Below are 23477 nucleotides of genomic sequence, written 5' to 3'. Positions count from 1 at the left end.
AACTGCGCGTTAGAAGGAGATGAAGTGCCCCATCAGGCGGACCGGATGGCGGACTCGGTTATGAATGAATCCGCCGTCCTTCTCCAGCGTACCGGTTCGCGTATTCGAGTCTCACTCGGATACAGGTTGTCGTAGAGGAAGTGAAAGGGACGAGGCGTAGTAAATATTGCGTTCCGTGGATCCGTCAGGATTATAAAGGTCTTTGGTTTTTGTTACAAAGGATAACCGTCGGCCATTCATAGTTTTGTTAGGCTAGATGCGTTGGCGTGACGTCAGAGTCGGTTTTTGAGGATTATTTTTTACTCTAATAATATGTAATATGGTTTAGAAGTAAGGTGCGGTGTCGAGGGCACGGGTCCAGCATTGTTCGCGGTATTGTTATCGGTGGGCGCGCCTCAAACGGCCCATGTCAATGTTTGAACGAGCGACGTGACGTACACTCAGCATCAGAAATATCAGAGTGGTCAAAAACTGGCAAACTCTCAAAAGCGACTTTATTACCTAGGGCATAAAGAACTTATGTTTTTGAGCGGCAAGTTCAATATTATCGAGGTTGACTGTGTGTAGAGTCTTCCTTTGTCCCGAGCAAACACTCGGCCGACACAAAGTTTCCACTTGACTCTGGTCTGGCCTAATGTCACCGGATGTGATGGTTCCTTAATTCCTTATACGACAAATCTTACCAAATCCTTACTCATTAAGAAGAATACATGAGAAAGATGAGCAAATTTTTACAGATGTTACGAATTGGGCAAAAACAGTTGCGTAGGCTCAGACTTCAACGTAAAATTTTATTGAATTCTGAAATAAGAAACAACCCATAACTACTTACATGTTTTACGCTCATCATCATCCTAACTCTTGCTCACCAATCTGGTCGTCCAAAGCGTCGCACAGATAATTTGGAGTTTACGTAATAATATAAGATTATTTTAGAGTTGAGAATTTAGAAGTGGACATACTCGTACCTATTGGAAAATAAATACATATTTCAGATTGGCGGCCAATCTCACAATATTTGCGATGAAAGCTACTATCAGAAAACAAAGTGACCCTATTTAAGAGTTTATATATTTTACGTGCAGTTTTTACTACGTACAAACGACTCTACATTCTGCAGTTTTTACTACGCACAAACGACTCTACATTCTGGAGAAATTAGGTACTCAAAGTAACGTAACTTGCTTTCAAAAGTTTCGTAAAAATAAATAAAGAATAACGCAACAATTGGCTTTCGCTCGAACAAACAGAGGATGCGGTACATGTCCTCACGTTTTACACATAGTAATCATATATTTGCTTACACATAATTATTACGTGTGATTTTAACCTAGTTGTGCTAGTTGGTATAATTTTCATGGTTTTCATCTGGTTATATTTGATATATTTGATCAGATTTTGCATCACATGAATTCTTACTTCACTGCCCATGTTGCCTTTGTCTGATATTCTGTATGCAGATCTGCATGAATGATCTTTATTCTTTTTCTTCACATGCACTATATTCCTTGTAAAATAAATCAAAGCAAAATCAGAACGTTAACAGTGAGTCTTGCCACAAATCAATGAGATCCCGTCGGGCCATGTAACCTCTGAGCGCCAGGTGCTACGCGGGAAGTACCCCCCCCCCCCCCCTACCCTCTCACCCACCTCTCGGCGCACTCCCGCGCACGCACACACGTGCAACAGCAGAGGAAGTGCACACATGCATATCATATACTAGTGACGTAGAGCCGCGTAGTTGTGTGTTTTTGTAATTTATTTATTAATGGCCTGCATTTGCGTATGCGTCGGTCGTCGTGCATGAAAAATGGCGGGTATAAATATGAATTTGAGTGGACGCTAATTCAAAAGTATGGTTATTTAAAAGTGTAAAAGTGTTCTTTTATCGAGGCGGTGCCGCCTTGAGTGAATACTTTGTAGTCTTTTAGATTTACGGACGACAAAGGAGCACTTTGACTTGTGGATGATACATTACGCCCATTAGTCGGGAAAAGTTACTTGCTGCCTTGACAAATTAAAGGAAAATGTCTTATACCTAATTAAACATCTTTACGGAAAGGACAGAAAACAATAAAAACACCAGTTTATACTTACATGTAACAAAACATAAACTACGCTATCCATCAGGACTGAATACAAAGGTAACCAAAAGTTGCTCTGACTAATCGACAAAACTATTTTAGAATTCAGTACGGTTCGCAAACCATTGTTAGCGTCTCAGAATAGAACCAGCAGGAATATTATCAACAGGTAGCGTACAAAGTATCCTTCCGGTATCCGAAAATCGCTATTCCATTCAAAATTGTAACTTAACGACACCATGTAGAGTCTAAATTTCTTTGACGCAAGTATTTTTTTTACCTTTCCAAGTCCGAATTCCAAAACGTTACTGGAAATTGAATGCTCCGTATAAAATATTAAGGTTGAAAGTTAAATGGGAGTAGATTAAGTCAGAAACATATCCGGCGTAAGGTGACACCGTGGGGAAGTGCGCATTCGGGGTTGGTTTGCAACCCTTTAATAATGATGGCTTACATATGATAGTATGTACGATTATAATATTATATACTTGGTAATATGATACATGAAGTCTTTAAAAGACGAATAACAAGGTTTAAAAATTGCTTTAGTTAGATAGTGATTATCGGGAGACACATCATGGCGTTGAATCATAAAAAGTCAAGTATGTATTATGACGTAGTTTTAACAAATGTAACATTATTGTTTTTCTACGTTGAGTCATTTAGCCTAATGAAATGTCAGCACGGAGTTTACACATTGAATAGGCATTTGTGTAAAAGTATTATTAAGAAGGTCAAATAAGTTTTGACCAAAATTTCATTTTTAATAGAAGATTTTATGGCTGTCTGTACTTTTATTTCATCAGATAACTAATACCCATCGAAACAATTATAACAAAACCCGAGTTTAATTAGGTTACGTTGTTTTATCATAGAGATCCTATCCCCACCTCCTGTGTCCATCATCAGATCAGCTATTATGCTATATAATATATATCAAGTAGCATAATATTGCATTGTTACCCAACTTATATATAATGTGAATTTTCAGCTCAAGCTAATAATGGGAAGTGGGGCTAATTAAGCTTGCAAGATGTGACCCGAACAAACATATTACAGATATTACTAGTTAAATAAAAGCATTTAAAGGACATGTTGTGTAGCTATTTTGGTGATTAAATCAATTGCTTATTTGAACACCTAGGTAGATATAATTTGTTTTCCTACGTTATGCGTTTTCTAAGTAAACATATAGAGTTCGTAATAAAAAGAACAATAAAATGTGTAACCTTTTACGAGGTAAGAATAATGAAACGGATTGAATGGACTGTGGACGTGGCAGGAGTAATTACGAGTTGCCCCATCAGCGTTTAAGTCTTTTCTACGGCGATTAGCGCATACTAGCGCAGAGATTACTAAGACATGCTTGAGGTGTCTATGTTAGAGGAAATATAACCTTCTATATATCATATAGATGTCTCTTTCCTTAGCCACTACTCGGGGACCAATACTGACAGTCCGTTACTAAAATCCCGGTGCCTATAACTATTCTTTCACTTCAATAAAGTTTTTAACTTTCAATATAGTTGCACTCCTGGCCCCATCGTTCTTCACAATTTCTCCGACATGATCTGAAACATTTGTAGTCATTCCCTTCCAATTACTGTCTTACAGTTTTCGTCATATATTTCTTAGTACTTATTTCTGCAAGACCGAAACATCAGTTTCTAACCGAGTTACTTAAATTTTGCTTTTATTTTAATGTGTTGTTTATAGTATGCCATTGTGTCGTTTATGTGTTTATCTCAATGTGTTATGGGCTAGAAGCCTGAAATAAAATATATTTAATTTAATTTAAATTAAAACACAACCTACTCGGCACGGCATATTTACCAAACTGTAACAAACTAAACCGAACGCATTTTATTATGCCACTTAACTATTTTAGTATCTAATTACACTGACTATTAACATTTCATACAACGATACGTGGAATCAATCGCGGCCAAATAAGTCAAACAGATACCAACTGTTTTATTTATGCAGCTCAATTTAATTAATAATGTTCAGAAGAAACTATAACCATATTTCAAAGCTACCTCCTATTAAGAGAAAAATTACACGCAACTGTATCGTATAAGCAAGTATAAGTTGTCCTGTATTAATTAAATATGGTAGAGCAATTCGTCGGTCCGTATGGGCGCCTCCCGACTGGTTCTTCGGCTCTATTAATTTATATTGCCCAAATTAAATTAACATCAACTGTGAACATTGTTTCCACGGAATATATTAATATAAACAACAGCATACATTAACAAGCATCGTCAATATTAAGATCTCGAGTGGGAGGCAGACGTGAGAAGCCCTCCAGCCGTATCTATGCATGCCAATTCAAATCGCCTAATAAAGATAAATAAACTCGTACCAAATAAACTCATTTATCATTTGCTCTTACAAATTAAAAGAATGGCAGTCGTATTCTGCGGAGGCAGACGCATTATGCCGCGCCAGCGAGCGAGGCTTCAAAAACAATCACCAACAGTAAAATGTCGAACGGAACCATAAAAAGTTGAGTAAAAGGCGTCGAAAGAAGGCAGCGAATTTTGAACGAAACCTGTTTAATGAGGGTCGAATTTAAATACGAAAATAAAGCGGTTCCCACGGCGTCGGTCGCGGGAACGGAAGCCTCGTGCGACGCGCGACGAGCAGTGCCGCGCCGCGGCGCTGCAACGCGACAGCGCGACATCGCGCCGACAGCCACCCACCCAGCCTAACCAGGCCTTCGAGCACCGCACGCCCGGTAAACCAACAAACCCGCAACCATCAATGAATTAATTCAACCTATTCAAACAAACGGGCCGACAGAGCCTCAATAAAATCGGCCGAATATATAGCCTCTCTGCGTGTTGACATAATTTATTGTAGCCGAGTGTGAGAACTTTTGCAAAATGCTCAGATTATATGGCAATATACGCGGTTTTGATGAACGATAAAATTAACATGACAAATGACTACAGACCTTTTTAATATATTGACGTAGGTACATAAACCCATCGAGATTTACATTATGGTCCGTATTTTATTGATTTTATAATCGACATTAAGTTAAAAAAAACTAGATAATGTCATCCGTAAACTGAAGTTTAGTATTAATTATATTATCGTCATTAGAAATAATCCGGGCTTAATATTGAAATCTCACGAAGTGGGCAAATCCTGTTCCACGCTGGGTATGGTTTTTAAATTTGATAAAATGTTGTTTTAAAGTTAAAAGGTATGTACATTACGCAGATAACGCCACAATTATAGATAGGGGAGGCGTCAGATTGAATATTTTAAATGAATAGTTGCCTAACTCCGATAGGCAAATGTTTGATTATTTATCTCCATTTATGTGGACAGATACGCATATCATAATTGACACGATATAAATTTTAATACAGTCCAACTAAATTAAGTATCTTTATTCATGTCTATACTGGTTGGATTCTCATAACGTTTGATTATTTTAACTATATAGTATTTACAACACGTTCGAGGAAACGTTGCAAAAGACAGTTTACTTTTCGAAATATACAAGTTGTAAACATGTCGAGGTGGGGCCCGATCTTTTTGTTTGAGCTTACTTTCGATAATGTCAATACGCGACCTCAGGCAACGGAACTCGTTCCAACAGCTTTATTTGTATACTTTACACGGACTATTTGAATTAACCATAAACGTTTGAGTACGCTTATGAGTTAAGTAATGGTACAAAGAAAACAGATTAGTCAGGTATACGGACCATTTTTAAGAGGTAAGACTGTACTCTTTGAAGAGACAGTCTTATTTGAGTAAATATTGTGCTGTATAGTCGGATATGAGCCAAAACAATTATGAATTTTAACCTATGGTGAAAATTCCAAGCACGACCCTCTATCTCCAAAATTAAAACTGTTATTAGCTAGAGGATATGAGAGTAGTGATGATCTTAACTTACTCTAGCATTACGAGTATTAATCATGTGAAGGCTGGATCGGTAAGCAATTATAAGTATTATTTTGGGTTAGGCATAGTAATTCCAGAAAAGATGCTTTTTATAGATAGGCCGGTCGGTGAATTAGGCAAGTGGGAAATTAGGCAACAGTTCCCAGAATTACTAAATAAGCAGAGTGAGTCAGTGTTATTCATCCTCATCCTACATTGTACTCGCACCAGGGAAAACTGATTTGCTCAATGTTGTCAACTACGTAATCACTTCAAATTTAGGCGCGATGTTGAACACTTTGTAGTCTTTGTACCAGTTGTTATCTTACGTACTCCGTTGGCTCAGCGACCCAAAATGAGACTTGGCCTCCGACACAAGACAGCTCTTTCTAGTTGTTATCTTAACGACGTAATTTTAATTTCACGTGGAATTTTGCAGTTTTACGTATTTAAAATAGGAAGCAACTTTATATTATCAACAGGTGGTTTTAAAACCATAAAGTGTTAACGCAACGATCATCGTATATTTATGATTTATTTAAATGAAGTCCTACCATATTTTATTTTACTACATTAAAAAGATTGATTAGGATTTTTGATTAATCTATAGATTATTTTTATCTAATACCCATCAGCTACTGTGTACTGGAGTAGTAGCTGTTTAATAAACAGGGAATTAAACTTTGGTTATCTTTCAGATAGGTTGAGTTATGGTTTCCACCGGCGATTGTAAACAATATTTACATACGCTTATTAACATACAACATAAAGTATCTTAATTAAAGAATACGACATGTCCAATGGTGTATCTTAATTCAGGCAGTAGGTATGTAACTTACGGTTAAGCAGTGGAGATAGGGAGATAGGCGGGCGGACGGCGGAGGCGCTCGAGATACCATCTTGAGTTAAGATTCTGAAGGCCCAGATAACATCACCGCTGCTCAGTGCCATTGACACGCTTAAAATCGGATATTAATCAACCAAACGTACGTCTTCACTGCGATTTAACCTCCTGAGTTAAAATAAAATGGCATTTCTCTTTATCTAAACTGCTGATTGAATGTCTTTCACTACTTAAGTTATTAAGCCTAACTTATGTTCATGTTGCTTCAAATGTGACGTGACGACTCGACGCCGACGAAAATGTTTCGATCGGTACGTTTCTGTTTTTCGGAATTAATTTAAATGTTAATTCAAGTGTGTAATTCAGGTTTATTTTTGAGACACTAAAACAAACAAGCAGAATGTTCGCACGGGAAAAAGTGACGATGGTTGATACATTAACTTTTTATGGTACTTACTGATATTAACAACACTGTTAAGATACGGTAATTAATGCGGATCTGTATAATTTCGGCGAACGACGGTTTAGGTAATCGCTTCGCAGCTAACATTTAAGTTTAGTTGCTCGTTAACGTAAGTGTACCAAATCGTAAACCGAGAGAGGTCGCTGTACAAATAAAACGTTGTTATCTAAATTAAGTACACTCGTCTCAGCCGATCCGACGACAGCTCAAGCAGTTACAGTATCGATAGTTGACATACAATTTCGATTACTTCCATCTAATCGAGGTCTGATGGAGGTCAAAATCGCGGCCGACCGGTCTTCAGCGCTTGCAACACGGCCCGACGCCGTCGCAAGCGCCGTCGTGAGAACATTCACAGAGGCTACTTTAGCCAGACCTCTGCCTCCCTTCACTCAGCCACTTGCTTACCAGTTTCATGAACGAACCCAGGACGCGTCACGGCTCTTCAAGTTCTGGCCTCCCGCTCGGCGGTCGGTTTTCGTCGCACACAAAAATCATGTGTAAAAACGCTCATTTGTGATAAACCAGTGTAGGTGTGGTTTGTGGAATAGATTAGATCGATTAACCGAAATTTCCATTATTGTTGTCTCGTGAGAAAATTTGTGGAATTAATGAGAACGTTGAGTGACGTTTTAATTTGTTTCTACATTCACGTGTTCAGGGATTAATGAAGGATATAAAAATGTCGCCGGCCCCGTCGCCCTCATTATCGGTGTTCAGAATCGACTGACGAATAAAAAGGTTTCTTAAACTCTTTAAAGCAGTGAGGCAGGCTAAATGGCGCAATTTGGTAAAAGTTATATGTGCAATTAGTTGCGAGGGGCAAAAACCGCGGACGTGAAGTCACGCCACTTTGTGTATTGGCAGTAATCCGCAGATATGCCATTCATGTCCTTTCCTTTCCTTCTATTAATATATATGTCTGTCGACGTACATGATCATTTTATTTCAGTCCTACCGCATAATTTATTTCCGCAATCAAATAAGAGCCGATTACAAATTAGTGCGATTAAAAAGATGTAAAGTTGACGGTGTAGAAATATGAGATCGATTCAAGTATGAGTGAGATATCCATCTTCCATAATTTGTAATTTAGAAAGCTCAATTCGTACGACTATTTATGAGATAATTTCGTATGCATCAAGTGTCGTCTACATACGTACATGCTCGTGTAATGACGCCCGGACTGTTAGCCGCAGGAAATGTCCGGCGAAAAAACTAGAAAGCCTGCAACTCCATAAGACACGGGAATCTTGCCTTCCGCTAATTATTTACGATATATTGCGTAACGGTGAAACGCCGGGAAGGAGACAGGAAAAAAACACGTTCCACAGGATGCGAGTTACCAGCTCTGAGAGCGCGGCAACCTGAAATCGACTTTTCTTAAACCCAATAAAGTAGATAATCATCCGACTGGCGCGTATGCTTGGTCACTTTTAGAATATCTTTATTCATGTTACGAACGATCTCGATAAAGCAGTAGTGGACTCCAATCGATCGGTTCTCTCCTCGACTTCAGGCTCTATGTTCGCGTATTAGGATACTGAATGCCGTAGACTCGATTGTAAAGACCGGCCTGTTTATACTGGTATCGTAATTAAAGATACCATAGCAGGAACCAGGAAGAGTGTCGTACTATCTCAATAGCTAGCCGGAAGTCGCTCGATCTGTGAGTTCATTCATAAATGAGAGTCTCGACGCGACAACGTTGTATGACAAGTCGACGCGGTGGATCACATCCGCCTTATATTGTGTATTCCGAACGTTTATATTCCTTTGACAAGTTATACGTAATAATTAAACGTGAATGAAACGAAGCAGTTAATTGAGTTGAATATGAACAAACATTTCGTAAGCTAGTCGGTAGGTAGTGCTTACGGGCTTGATTTTTATTGGCTGTCTTTCCGGTGGTTTTCAGCATTTTGTATAATTTAAAATAAATTTTACCACACCGTGGCATATCTACCCATTCTTATTCACCTTTCGTGGCACCTAATATCCGCAAAGAGACATAAACGACGGAAAAACGTCGCTTTATGGTATCATACTGAGAGTGATGTGTTCACATGTTCACAGCAGGTTTCGCCCTTATACGTCCTAGTAATTACATACAATGCTATCTGGTCGACTGCTTTTTCATAAGAATTATGAATCATAAACGGCTATAACACTTTACCCACAAAAAGGATCGTAAAAGCATATCGCTCAAGCGCCTGCACACAAATCACCCACATTTTCATAAATTAAAACACATCTAAGCTTGTTCAAACAACGAAGGACAATGCAAGGGACAAAAGCACACAAAAGGGAAATATGATAATATGAGAGCCACATCAGTTGAGCCCTTTCATGAATAAGAAGATGTATGTCCTGTGCGCGTCTTGCGTCCAGGCCAAAGGGCGGCTCTGATTGCCCTAATCGAGTTAAGGAGTGGACAGACAAACAAAAAGAGCGCAATTAGCGGCGTGGGCGCAGGAAGACACACTCTAATAGGGATGGCAAATTTAATTACAATCTCGGCGAGTTCCTGCTTCCTTGCGCTGTCTCGTGCGGGTTTCAGTTTTTTCAATATCAATGTTGTGTTCAACCTTATTTTTTTAAAAGTAAATTTGGAAACGTGTTGTGCTTTTGTTGTCTGCAGGAAACTGACGTCCTTAACTCCATCTAGGTACTCTGGTCGTTTAGTCTGATTTGTCTGATACAACGCCATAACATTTGTTTATAAGCTATTAAGTATATTTGGCTAGATGTTTCTTTTTAAATATTTAAACTTTGCATTGGTATGTGAAGTCGAAGGAATCCGAGTAGTCTGCGCTACTGGAATGCATTGAACCAACGACCAGTAGTTTAAAGCAAACTAGAAGTGTGAAAACGGCTCATGGTCCAGTGTAAATCTAATAGGCATGTAGATAATAACGGGTTTGGCTCGAACGATCCTCGTCCTCGTCAGGAAGTGCCGCCGGACGCACCTATCTGACTACCGAAGCTATCTCCTTCACACTCACATCTAACACAAACGAGCCATACAACTCTCTCTTTCTAACCAGGCTCCATCATTTTTGAACTTACGCAACCTATGTTCGTGTATAGTCAACTTTTATTTTGTCTGGTACGGTCGTCCAAATTAATGCTCCAGCCACTCTCTACACGAGTAGCTACTGTTTAATGACAGGTATTACGAGCCATGCCTTGAAATTACTTAATGTTTTTTGTCAGAGAACCAATTTAGTAAACTAATTACTGACAGTCAAGAATGGTCCAGTATTTTTGAATCCACAATCGGATTGATTTCTTCGGATCGAGTTAATGTTTATTTACATTTGCAGCGAGATCCAGCGTTAGAAATCATCTCGCGTCCGGCCACTCCGGCCATTCCGTCAGTTGCAGCGTTTTAATTTTAATGAAACTTGCCGCGCGGGAAAGCCACACCACACCGGCTCTGCTTCCGCTCGCAACGCTGCGCTTCATTCATAAATCCAAACACTCGCATCAAAACGTCACAAGTGGCCTAGATCAACACCAAAAACTAACCTTAATGCAACCGTGAAAGATTCAAACTACATGCACATTGTAACACTAAAGGCGTTTAAGAAAGAACAGAGACCGCTCAGAAAAAGTCGCAAGAAAAAAGTCTTAACTCGTGGCACGTGCAGACGAAAGTGGTTTTTCCTCCGACAGGCAGAAAGTTGTTTTCCGTTTGTGGAAAAGTCTCCAATTAGGCCTCTTAAGGCGCGAATATTCTCGGTTGATTTACTCGCTTGTCTTGAATGGGATGCGTTCTGTGGCCGTTGAGGTGCGAAGATCTAGTGGGTAAATCTATGAATGGAATCGACGTCGGTGACTGTCGATGGCTTAACGATATCAACGCGCGACAGCTGGAAAAACTGAGCGAGTCGCGTTACCATAGTGAGCCGTTCTATTTACGTAGCTGGGTGGCGCTGATTATGAAAGCCCGGTAATTTATGTAAGGAAACTTGCAGTCACGAGCCCGCCAGGCGGCAGGCAAACTTTCTTCTGCGCTTTATCGGTCTTTTAATAAATTATCTTTGATAAAAGCCTGATACAAGATACACACACCGGTAAACACACTCGGAAAGAATTTTGTTCTCATAATGAACGTCAAAATCGTATTGTATAATCTTCGAATAAGCTTTATCCTTACCTAACGGCAAAAATATATACTGGGTGATTTTGGGGTCGTGATCCTAAATGTCAAAAATGTTTTAAGATCATACTAAACAAATTTTCCTATGGGACTTACCCCTAAATCGCGAAATAATATGTAATGGTCATCTCGAGGACCCACAGTAGACGAAATGTTTGGGCCCAGGGCTATATTTTTAATATTTTTTTCGTGCGTACGATAGCACAATGAATGAATATTGTATTTTACCACATAAATGATAGTATTTTTATACTGATAATTAAAGCAATTCGTGCAAAATTATTCCCTAACCATTACAAAATATCAAAAATGCACATCGTTAATATTCAAGTTTTCACTTCTGCTGGCACTCCCGGAGTGCAACCCGTTGTTTTTTTTTTATTTTCCGCTTTTTTTCTATTTGAATAAATGAATTGGCTTGACAGACTATAGGTTATTATTGGCATAATTAGAACGTTACATTAAATAGCAAAAATATCCTAAATGTTAAATTGAAAGTTTATCGAAACTACAGAGCTATTTTTTGACCCTTAAGCGTAAAAAATATGAACTCAAATCATAAGTAATGAAATATAATATTTCAACAAGATGACTTTATTATTTCAATTAATATCGTTAAGAAGCCGACAAACTAACTGTACCTTTCTTCTGGCTCAACTCGGGGGCAAATTGAAATCGATAATGACGGGTGACCGGCCCGGCCGACGCGGCCCGATACTCGATACTCGAAACCGAAGCTCATCCGAATTTCTCGGAACTACGTAATCGATGGTTCCCTTTCAATTTTTCGAGTATTTTGCACAAACAAAAAGGCTTCGGTGCCACACTGTCTGCACCCACAAAAGGGCCAACTTTTTACAAATTGTACCTTATAAATGCAACCTTTAGGAATTGCGGTTTAAACTCTTGAGTATAAAGTCGATTTTTATGCAGCACTTCCTTTTGTTATAATGAGCAATGTTTTTGCCTGCCGGTGTTTACAATATGGTGTCTCAGAGCACCGGATATAGTTAGATTGTCCCGTGAATAGGACGGGATAAAAAAACATATTTACGATTATGCACGAGCGATTTGTCGTCACTCGATACGATTTGCGAGTGACGCCGGGCGCCTATTGTTGTATCGAATATAGCTGAAATAATTTTCAGCGAATGTTAAAATATGTATTTCACATTTTATTTTTATACATAATGTTAAATTATACGATGAGTTATAAGATAATTTGCTTTTGAAGCGGTGGTGGCCGAGTGGATTTGACTTCTGACTTTTAATCCAGAGGTCGCAGGTTCATCTCCTGGCTCGTACCAATGAGTTTTTAGGAACTTATGTGCGGAATATCATTTGATATTTACGACTAGCTTTTCAGTGTAGAAAAACATCGTGTGTAGGAAACTTGCATAAATCTGGGAAGAAATGCAAAGGTATGTGAAGTCCCCAACCCACATTGGGTCAGCGTGGGGACGTATAGTTCAAGCCATCTCACTCTGCTCCAGCTGTGCTCAGCAGTGGGACGTGTATAGTCTGAACGAGTATTATGTACTTAAAAAAGAGTTTGATTATACTAAAATCCTGTCAGAAGGAAACATCTTAAAATATTTTCCTGCCATATGATTCACTTTTCCGTTTTAACTGCCATTAGTGGCTGTAAGATACAAATAAACAGCGTTTTGTAATAACGACGCGTATAAATGTCCAATTAATAATCGATACAGCGTGTCAGGCAAGTGTGCCGAGCGAGTATGAAGTGCCGCTTATTAAATGTCGGGACATGTCAGCAGTGTTGTATGATGAGGGTAATCTATATTTGTTTGCAATCCTTCAGTGCATATTTTTCATTTGGACAGATTTAAAAATAGTTGTACTTTAAGTGTACCAGTTTAATTCGTTGCAAACTTGCAAAGGTTTAATGTATATACATATACATATACACGTGTGGTATTGTACTCGTAAATTCCTAGCATACTTCCAGAGCGTGATATGTATACCTTATGTCCTTTATCTTTATAATATTGAATGTAATCCTATTAGGAAGTTTGGCAGCTTATTGGCATTTTTTACATTAGCAATGGATAAACCTGATTCTATTTTTAATTTATTATGCAACTTAAAAAAACAGTTTAGTTAGTATGGCGAAACTAAGCATAATTTGAAAACTATAACTATGTCTTAAGAATATTACTTCCCAAGACAATATTGTAGAGAATTTCATGGAGAATATACTCCTAGACACATATAATTAAAGACAGTTAATAAACGTCAACTGTCACGTATGTTTATTTATCTACCAAAATAAATTCGTTTAAATAAAATATATTGAGTTAAGGGATAATTTAAGCATATAAAACGTCATAAATGTGTATATTTCTGCTCCAATAATATGTGCAAAGGTTTTTCGGACATCATGGGGAGAATGTGATGTAAAATATTCGAGTGACAGCAGCACCACGCCTTGTGAATAGATTGTTTTGCGTGAAAACCCCGATTTTATTCAACAACCATTCCGAGGTCGTATGAATTTGCAGCTGAAGGGATACCTCAAATACTGTAAGGACTATCATCTCCTTCCTTGCCGTATCCGGCAATGGCGACCCCATCAACAATTCTTATCCGGATTATAAAATGCCCTTATGTGGCTCGCAAAACCAGCACAGACAACGTAGGTGGAAGGACTATCTGAAAAGCATAATAAGCGGCAAATATTCTACCTGCTTAATACGCACAAGAGTGTGCATCCCAAAGCGCCTCTAGGAGTTCAAGAGTGCCAACACCCCCTAAAGAAAATTGCATATTTATTTTTTAATTCTCTTTACCTATTTATTTAAGGCTTTAGGTTTATTTTTTGTATTTTATTTTAAGTTGATTTTAAGTGTCGTATTTTTTCTTAACGTGTTGTTGATGCCCCTTGCTAGCCTTTCCTGCCCTATACAAACTGCTGCATCGCCAGAAAACCGTCTCCGTTGCCCAGAATGCCCCAAACCAAGTTTTTTTAAAGGCCCTCGAGGCCTTAACATCCATATCGCTAAAAAAACATCAACGAAGCCACACTCAACCCTCATGTCCCGTACTACCCCAGCCTAACGTTCCGCCGCCTTCACAGTTACCAGACCACACCAGTTTAGACGTACCATTTCACCAAATTCTTAGTGATCTGAAAAATTCGCGCCCGGTTTTAAAACGGATACCACGCGGTGCCCGCGTATCAGTTTCTAAATCCCTCAGCCACACAATTAAAACAGTCCTCTCAGATAATTCCAAACCCAATTGGGAACATTTACTTACTTTCACCTTTAAAGTTCTTCATGTAAATTCAAACGAAAATTCAAAGTCACTAACAAAAATCGTTAAAGACAACTGCTGCACTGATACTTTGTTTCAGCCCAAATTCGATAATGTTAGGAATTCCAACAAATCAAATTTATTTAAAAAAGTAGAGAGTAAAGTTTCCGATGGCGACATCAAAGGTGCCGCTCGCTTGCTGTTTTCTGATGATGCAGTAGCCCCAACTAACTCTGATACTCTCACAGCCCTACACAGCAAACATCCACTTCCAGCTACAAACCTTTCTCTACCTGATCCCCCACTAACTAGTGACCTAAGTCTTATTGCTACCACACAGGATGTCTTTGGAGCCGTAATGTCTTTCCCCAATGGCTCTGCAGGAGGTCTGGATGGTCTGACACCTCAGCACCTGAAAGACCTCCTGTGCAGCGGTTGTGGAGAAACTGGGGAAATACTCTTAAAGGACCTGACAGCCCTGGTGAATATCATGTTGGCTGGTCAGGTCCCGGACGGTATCAGGGACGTCCTGTATGGAGCAAACCTTTGTGCTCTTACCAAAAAAGACGGCGGCATCCGCCCTATTGCAGTTGGCACCACGCTCCGACGCCTTGCTGCCAAGATTGCGTGCCGCTCCATCCTTTCGAAGCTTACCCCAGAACTTCAGCCTGTCCAACTGGGGTTCGGCTCCAAAAGTGGATGTGAAGCCGCCGTGCACGCCGTACGAACTTTCCTCGAGCATAAGGCTGGAGAGATCCTGCTGAAGGTGGATGTTTGCAATGCCTTTAATTCCGTAGACAGAGGCGCCTTGTTGACTCAAATAAAAGACAAAATTCCTTTAGTATATAAATTTCTTTGGCAATGTTATAGTTCTCCTTCCAAATTATTATATAAAACCAACGTTCTGGCTTCTTCTGTAGGTTGTCAACAAGGCGACCCGCTTGGCCCAGCAATTTTCAGCCTCGCTATACATCCCATCATTAAGGAACTAAATTCAAAATTAAACGTATGGTATTTGGATGACGGGACCCTTGGCGGCGAGGTAATTTCCGTACTGGAAGATTTAAAAAAAATTAATACAGACATGAAAAAAATTGGCCTCTCACTTAATTTTTCCAAGTGCGAACTTTTTATTACCGATTCTTGTCCGGATAAGGAAAATACAATGAACCTTTTTAAACAACTCGCCCCAGATATCAAAATTCTAAACAATGATTCACTTCACCTCCTTGGTTGTCCCGTCCTAGATCAATCCTTTGAAAATTTCATCGATGAGAAAATTCTAAATTTCAAAGCAACATCACATCGTTTGGCAAAAATTAATCTACATTCAGCATATTCGATCATTAAGCATTGCCTTTTCGTCCCAAAATTTACTTATATACTTCGCGGAACCCATCTCTGGAAATATCCCAATTTGGTCTCAAAATTAGATACTTTAGTCATAGAAACGCTCACATCTATCTTCAACATTTCTTTTGACGAAAGATCTTGGACCCAGGCTAGCCTACCTATTAGGTTTGGCGGCCTGGGAATCCGCAAAATTTCCTGTGTTGCTCTACCTGCGTTCTTGTCCTCGGTGCATGGTGCTCAGAGCCTCATAGGGAAAATATTAGATTCTTCCATTGGATCTATGGAGGCCGCACACTGCTCCGAGGCCAAGAACGTTTGGTCTATAACCTGCCCCAACACGGATCCGCCTGCCAATCCTTGCTCGCAGAAGCAATGGGACGAGCCTCTCTGTCAACTAGTACGGAAAAACCTTTTAGATACGTCAACTAGTTCGACAGACCGAGCTCGTCTCCTTGCAACTGCGGAGTGGGAGTCGGGTCTGTGGCTGCAGGCATTACCCTCTCCAAATATAGGCACTTTTTTGGATGACACTACCTTCCGCCTGGCAGCTAGCTTACGTTTAGGGGCATCAACTAACCAACCACATCGCTGTCAATGCGGCGCCATGGTGGACATCCTAGGCCACCATGGCCTCTCGTGCGTCCGAAGCGCTGGAAGAATGCCCCGCCACGCCAGTATCAATGATGTTATCCGTCGGGCCCTTGTTAGTGCCAGAGTGCCGGCAGTACTTGAGCCCAGCGGTCTAGCCAGGGACGATGGCAAGCGACCCGACGGAATGACACTGGTGCCTTGGAGCATGGGTCGGCCGCTAGTGTGGGACGCTACATGCGTTGATACCCTGGCACCGTCCCATGTCCCGAGCACCAAAGTTACCGCTGGCGCTGCGGCATCCTCGGCCGAAAGCCTCAAGCGCCGCAAATATTCAGCACTAGGAAGTAGCTACATGTTTGCGGCGTTTGGCGTTGAAACCTTGGGGCCATGGGGGCCAAGTGCGCGTCGGCTTTTTAAAGATTTGTCGGCGCGCCTAATAGAGGCCTCGGGCGACCAGAGGGCTGGCCACTATTTCGCTCAGCGTATAAGTATCGCCATACAGCGGGGAAATACGGCCAGCCTTCTAGGCACCTTGCCCATTGACGGCGATTTGGGCCAAATTTTTTATCTTTAGTTTAAGTTGTTAGTAAGTTTTATTTTATTATGTATGTTTATTTCTTTGTTTTTGGATATTAAAAACGAACACTTTTGTAGCCACCACAGTCTTCATGAAAATTTATAAATACTAAAAATGGGAAACAATAACATCTAGCGTTTGTACTTCAATTTATTCTTATAAACCGAAAAGCTATATGCATTCCAAGTGTCGTGCTTTCTGCCGGATGGGACCATAGTTGAGGCTAAGAAGCCGCACTTTTAGAGTTAAGTTATTAACACATTTCAAAGAATCATAGTTAATTGGCCATAATTTCAAAAATCTTCTAACGACCAACTTTATAATTGCCATTTCATTATTTTATTTACATCGCCATTTCTCCACAGATCGGCGCGATATCTCACCGCGTGGATTTCAACAAATCAACACATTGCTCTCAAAACGTCACGTCGCGTTTCGTTTCCAAGGAACGATCAATCATAAAGCGTCAAGTGATTTTTCACGACGCGCCCTCTGCGTTTTGTTTTCCCAAAACAATAAATTAACGCGACTGATGAGGCAAAGATGAGATAATTTTAAGAAAAAGGGAAATAAATTGTCATTTACAATATTGTGTCGTAGGATAGGTTTGTAGTTAAGCCCAAAGTAATAAGGAACAACTGTGCCAAGTTTCATGGTTTAGACAAGAAAAGTAAGGTTCGACCTTTTTATGTCGCTTAGAATCCATACTATAAGAAGGGGCTAAAGATTCGCAAGTAATATAGTCAGTTATTGCTAAACTGGCATTATGGTATTATAGTTTTTTTTGTAAACACCAAAAAAACTGAGCAAATTCCTACAGACAGAGATCAACGTAAATATAATTATTTAGCCAGGAATGTATAATATCTGACCTAGATACCTATTCTAAAATATTCGGGAATACTTAAGTATTTACAAACAAATTGGAATTTTAACTTATTATAGGAGGAATTTTACATATGGCGGCTGTTATTAGAAAATTTCAAAGCTAAACCCGATATTATCAAGCCCTTTGAAGCTTACCGCCAAAGACTTAATGTCATTAACGTACCTATTCTTGTGCCAAGCCATGACTTATTTAAATATCGTCAGAAATAACTATATGCTGTTGAGATAATGACTCACGCGTGTATTTAGCTAGACTAACCAATACGTCGTCAAGGTTTTCAATATTATAGTATTTATTTATAAGGTAAATATATTTTTAGATCACATGGGGTATGTGTTCTAGATACGCCGGTCGCTGAACTAGAATACTTGGCGCCAATTTAACCTTAATAAACTGTTCATACATTAATTTACCGTAATTTTTCCTTAGTCCGTTTTGAAGGCTATTCTTATATAAATCAACTGGAAATGACTAATAATTGTTGATCTATTTCAATCTACATTTACAGTGGCTTAGTCCATAGAGACTCTACTTGCAATACTAGGTCCTGAGTTCGAATCCCGGTAATGTGTGATGACCACAAATAATTGTTTCTGAGTTGCATATATGAGCACAGATTTTGTTTAGTTTGGGACTAGGTCGATCTGAGCAGGATTATCTCCCTAAATATTCATATTTAGAACTTCAATTGGATTAAATCGCGTATTATATTAAATCGCGTATTATACTAAGACGACATTGTCTTCGTGGTCCCGGAGAAAGACTGGTTAAAGTTGAAATCAACTGCGCGAGTTATACGAACTACCCGCACTTGGTCTTGTTTACTAGGGCTGTCACTTGGTCGACACACAACACCCACTATTATAAAAGCTAAAGCTTAAGTATTAGCGATTAAGTTCCGTTAGCATGTTAAATAACATGACTTAACTGTGTTCATTCAAGTACATATCTAGTACCTTAACTGGCTATATTGCAACTGAAACACCTTTCAAAGAGAAAGTAAACTTTCGCTAACCATAAAATAATAAAAGTTAAGAATTGTCTGTGTTTAAAATGTTAACACCTTATTTGTGGCAAGGTCCAATATCGAGCGCCCTGCATTCAAATTTTGAAATAAGAAATCATATCGAAGAAAATTAGATGTGAATATGAAACAAGAAAAAACAGCAACAAATCAAAAATATAGACTACTAATCTTCATACAAAACTTTCGTGTGTATTTTAATACACTTAGATACCTCCACCTATGACAATAGTTTTATTTCAACCTAGTTAAGGTAAAGTAGGTATTAGTACTATTAGTGGGCTTAAATTTTTTCGAAAAAAAAAACAAATTTTTATATCCTGGTTTTTGGAAATTTTATTTTTGTAGTTCGGGGTTTTCCTGTTTATTTGAAATGAAAATATTTCCATGTAAGAATCTCCCTGAGATGTTGTTTATGGAAATATGGTATAATAATAACGGCGATTCGAACGTACAATCTCTGACCAGCAGACTACCAGTCTCTATTAAGTACTAGTCTCTAATAATAAGCATGAATGAGGTCCAGCTTTTTCTACAAGTTATTAGGTGGAGTGGTCCGTTAGTGAATGAACCGAACCGGTTTGACCGTTGCGCCGTCCACTTCATAAGCACATCACTGAGATTTATTCTTTCAACTCGTATGTGCTCTGTAGCGATTTGGTGGTTTTATTTCTTTTTTTGAGTCACGGAGCGAAGTGATTGCGTTCGACCCCGATTTATAACTATTTTCAACGGACTTGCTTTTAAAATGTGTTGTTATTCCACGCAGTCGTACTAATCTGCGCAAGGCATGTTGTAACGCTTACGTTTAGAAAAAAGTCAGATGTCAGACAAAAATAATTCATCAAGTTGTCTGAAAACTTTAATTTATATAAAAGTAATTTAAATTTTATTGATCAATTTATACTAACATGCAAATACAAATGCAGTCCGCCACATGCTTCGTCATTAATATTATACTTATTCGTAATTTATATTATAAAAGTTTATACAGAAATTGTTTTTTTTGGAAATTATGTCAGTAGCCGCTTTTTTGCTCCCACTCTTAGATCGATATCGAGAATATACAATTTACATTGACATATATATATATATTTTATTATTATTATTAAATCCTTTATTTCAGGCAAAACCCATAAAAGTGTTAGTATTACACAACATAACTTACAAGACTATTGTTAGTACATACAGAGATCACAAACACAGACATAACCGGATGAGCATAAAATAATAAAATGTCAATAACTTATCTCTACAGTAATTTAAATTGTCCATTAAACAATATAACATATGCGATTGGCTAGAATTTGAGAGTGACACCACTGAACTAGCACCATTCCCAGTGCCCGTAAGGCCCGTCCTTTGATATATATGTCAATGACAATTTATCGTTGAACGCACACACGCATGGGCCTTCCGTATGTAAGTAAACGACGTTTAAAAATAATTAACATCAATTTGCCGTGAAACCGACACCCAACACTAATTTAAATCATAAAATCCAAATCGATTACGGTAATAGTTTTTTTTCTAGCTTCTGTTCTTAATATTAATCGGTACTTGTTCTTGTTTCGAGTCAAGTCACGCTCCGGCCGTTGCATTAGCTACCATCGAGATGAGAGATAGATAAGACTCGGTAAATTATGAAATCTATCGATAGAGGCTCGGATTGTCTGCTCGGGTTATTACTTTTGTTATTTGTACCTTCATTATGGATGTAAGTACGGGGTGAAGGTGTTTCTAGGATCGTGGTGAGGTAGTTTTCTAGAAATTGGCAAGAATATACGTGTTCCTTTTAATCGTGCTTCCTTTTAATGCATATTTTTTGTGAATGTTGGGTTCTGTAAGTATTGCCAATAATGCCAATCAGTAACTTCAGTTAGATATGTGTAATTTCGATTGTAAAGAAGCTTGCAATTTGACTGTCACGTCTTCGTCTTACATTGCTCTGGCATTTGTCTTAATCCTAAAATAATTATAATTTATTTATAAATGCTAGAGTCTGTAACAGGGGTAGGTAAATAAATTAAAGTAAATGCAAATTTAATAAATGATCCTACTATAACTGTATGCCGAAACATGCATCTATTACAAAAACAAAACAATATTACAGTCTGTTTCTTTTAACTATACCTAAAGTACTCCGCCATACATTTTCTATGCAAAAAGCAAATGAACGTGCTATACTGTTTCCTATAGTACTTCATACCTAGTTAGAACAAACAGACTATAAGTGTGTATTAAAAATACTGTTCAGATCATCAGTATTAACACTTACCTGGTAATCCATCCGGAGATTCGACAGGGAAGGTCCATCGCGAACTGCACTAACTTAACAGCGTCGATGTCGCTTAAAATCGAGGGTTTACTTTACCTGAAACAATAACAAAATTATTAGTTACTGATGATACATATTCGTGCAATGTATATAAAACAGATACTTCCAAAATTTTTGGCAGAATTATTAGCATTCTTAAAATTTTAATTAAGTAAATTATTTCTAACTTATTAATTAATTATAACTATTTTGTTTCATATATGTAGATAGATTGTCACGTTCACGTGCTGTAACAAAGTACGAAATGGTACCAAAATTCAATTCTTTGACTGTACCTTTATGTATATACTCGAAAATGCGGCGCCAACAACAAAAGGATAGTTTAAATGCCCTTGAATTTTTTTTAAAAGTTTCTTCAAATAACATTAATATTGCGTTAACCCCAAAATACCGTTGTCCTAGGGGTGAAATGACATATAACTGTCATCGTCATCGAGCGGAAGAGGCGTGGTCACCAGACAGCTTCCAATGGGAATCATGCAAAATATGTCAGTTGCGCCGAGTCAGATAATTGAAATCTGAGACGCTGTCTTTGTTACGACGCCTATTATCAACCACCTTATGTATCTTGAGACGTGTTTCTGTATTGTGATGTTAATGAGATGACTTATATAGCATTGGGAGGGTTGAATTTGATTGTTGACAGAGCTGACAGTTAGTGGTATATTTGCTGACTGTATTAGAAGTCTTAATAATACATAAGTATATTATTTACGGTCGGGTTTATATTTTAATTTATTTATATATTATAATCTACCGCGGGATTTGTAAATAACTGTCAATATTTTCATGGTTTTCAATTCCATCTCTTATTACTAAATTTGTTGTAATAAGTAAATAAGGGGCCTCTACGTGTTGGATCTAAACCTTAGCTTTTAATTGCGTGGAGTTCTGACGTCTCCTGGTGATGTCAGGCAAAAAAATACTCCTTAAATTTATGGTGAGAATTACAAGCCAAAATAAAACCTTGAAAATACATTGGGACATGATTGTTTTTAATTTCAATCATCATAATACTCTATTCGTGAAAACAATGATACGAGTATCTTAATTTTAATTTTCAAGTGCACTATTTCGACATGAGAAAATATAAGGTATTTTTCTGGAGAGAAAAATAATTGTTCCTGGTATCATTCTAATGACTTTCATATATCGTAAATCTTTGGACTAAAATTATATTTTTTATACTTTGTACTATCTCGTCTTGTTTTAAACAAAAAATAATGTTCAAGTGAATTGGTTTATACATTGGCAGCTCCAGCTATCCTCCATACGAACCCTCTTTTTAGCATATCTGGCGACTGCGATATAATTATAATAAGTGTCTATGTCACGTGCTTAAAATTATTGTCATTCTTTGTATTTTTATAAAATCAAACGATATAATTGATTGAGTTTTATCAAGCGTTTTGACGTAATCCGCCGTTTGTGCGACGAAGGCAGCGGCAAGCGGCGTCCATAGGTGGGAACGAAGGGTCGGGTCGCTGTGTTCCACTCCAACCTATGGCCGCCGCTCGGCGCTGCTGCCGCCGCACGATGTCGTGACCGAGCCGTGAGACTGTTCTCCTTACATCTATTTACCCTCCATTTCAAACAAATTGCATAATTGTTTACGTCATGACTCATGTCATTCGGTTTTCAACAGCTTGAACGTGCGAATGTGTTTGAAATTACGTTCAAGGGAACTGCCCACTTTTTCATGCAAGAAATATTAAGTTCATATAAAAATAATTGTAAATAATATGTGCAGTAAAAAAATTTCACTGTCCCTGAAACGTCAAATTATGACAGCTGACCGAATACCAAGCAATTAAAAACGAAGGTTTATATCCCCACGCAAGCCTATCAAAAGACCGGGATTTTGGCGGCCCGTGTAATCCAATGAGATACAACAGTAAATAATAAATAAATAAATAAATAATATTATAGGACATTATTACACAAATTGACTAAGTCCCACAGTAAGC

The 23477-nt window shown here is 38.4% G+C and overlaps 1 protein-coding gene across 2 annotated transcripts in view; it reads right to left on the bottom strand.

Moving 5' to 3' along the window:
- The window catches only part of LOC133528163 (ETS-like protein pointed), a 176207-nt gene that overhangs the window by 68123 nt on the left and 84607 nt on the right, over positions 1–23477 (bottom strand). The gene's annotated exons all lie outside the window — the stretch shown is intronic.

Source organism: Cydia pomonella, chromosome 19 (assembly GCF_033807575.1).
Source record: "Cydia pomonella isolate Wapato2018A chromosome 19, ilCydPomo1, whole genome shotgun sequence".
Taxonomy (NCBI): domain Eukaryota; kingdom Metazoa; phylum Arthropoda; class Insecta; order Lepidoptera; family Tortricidae; genus Cydia; species Cydia pomonella.
This window is presented reverse-complemented; position numbering and strand designations above follow the sequence as displayed.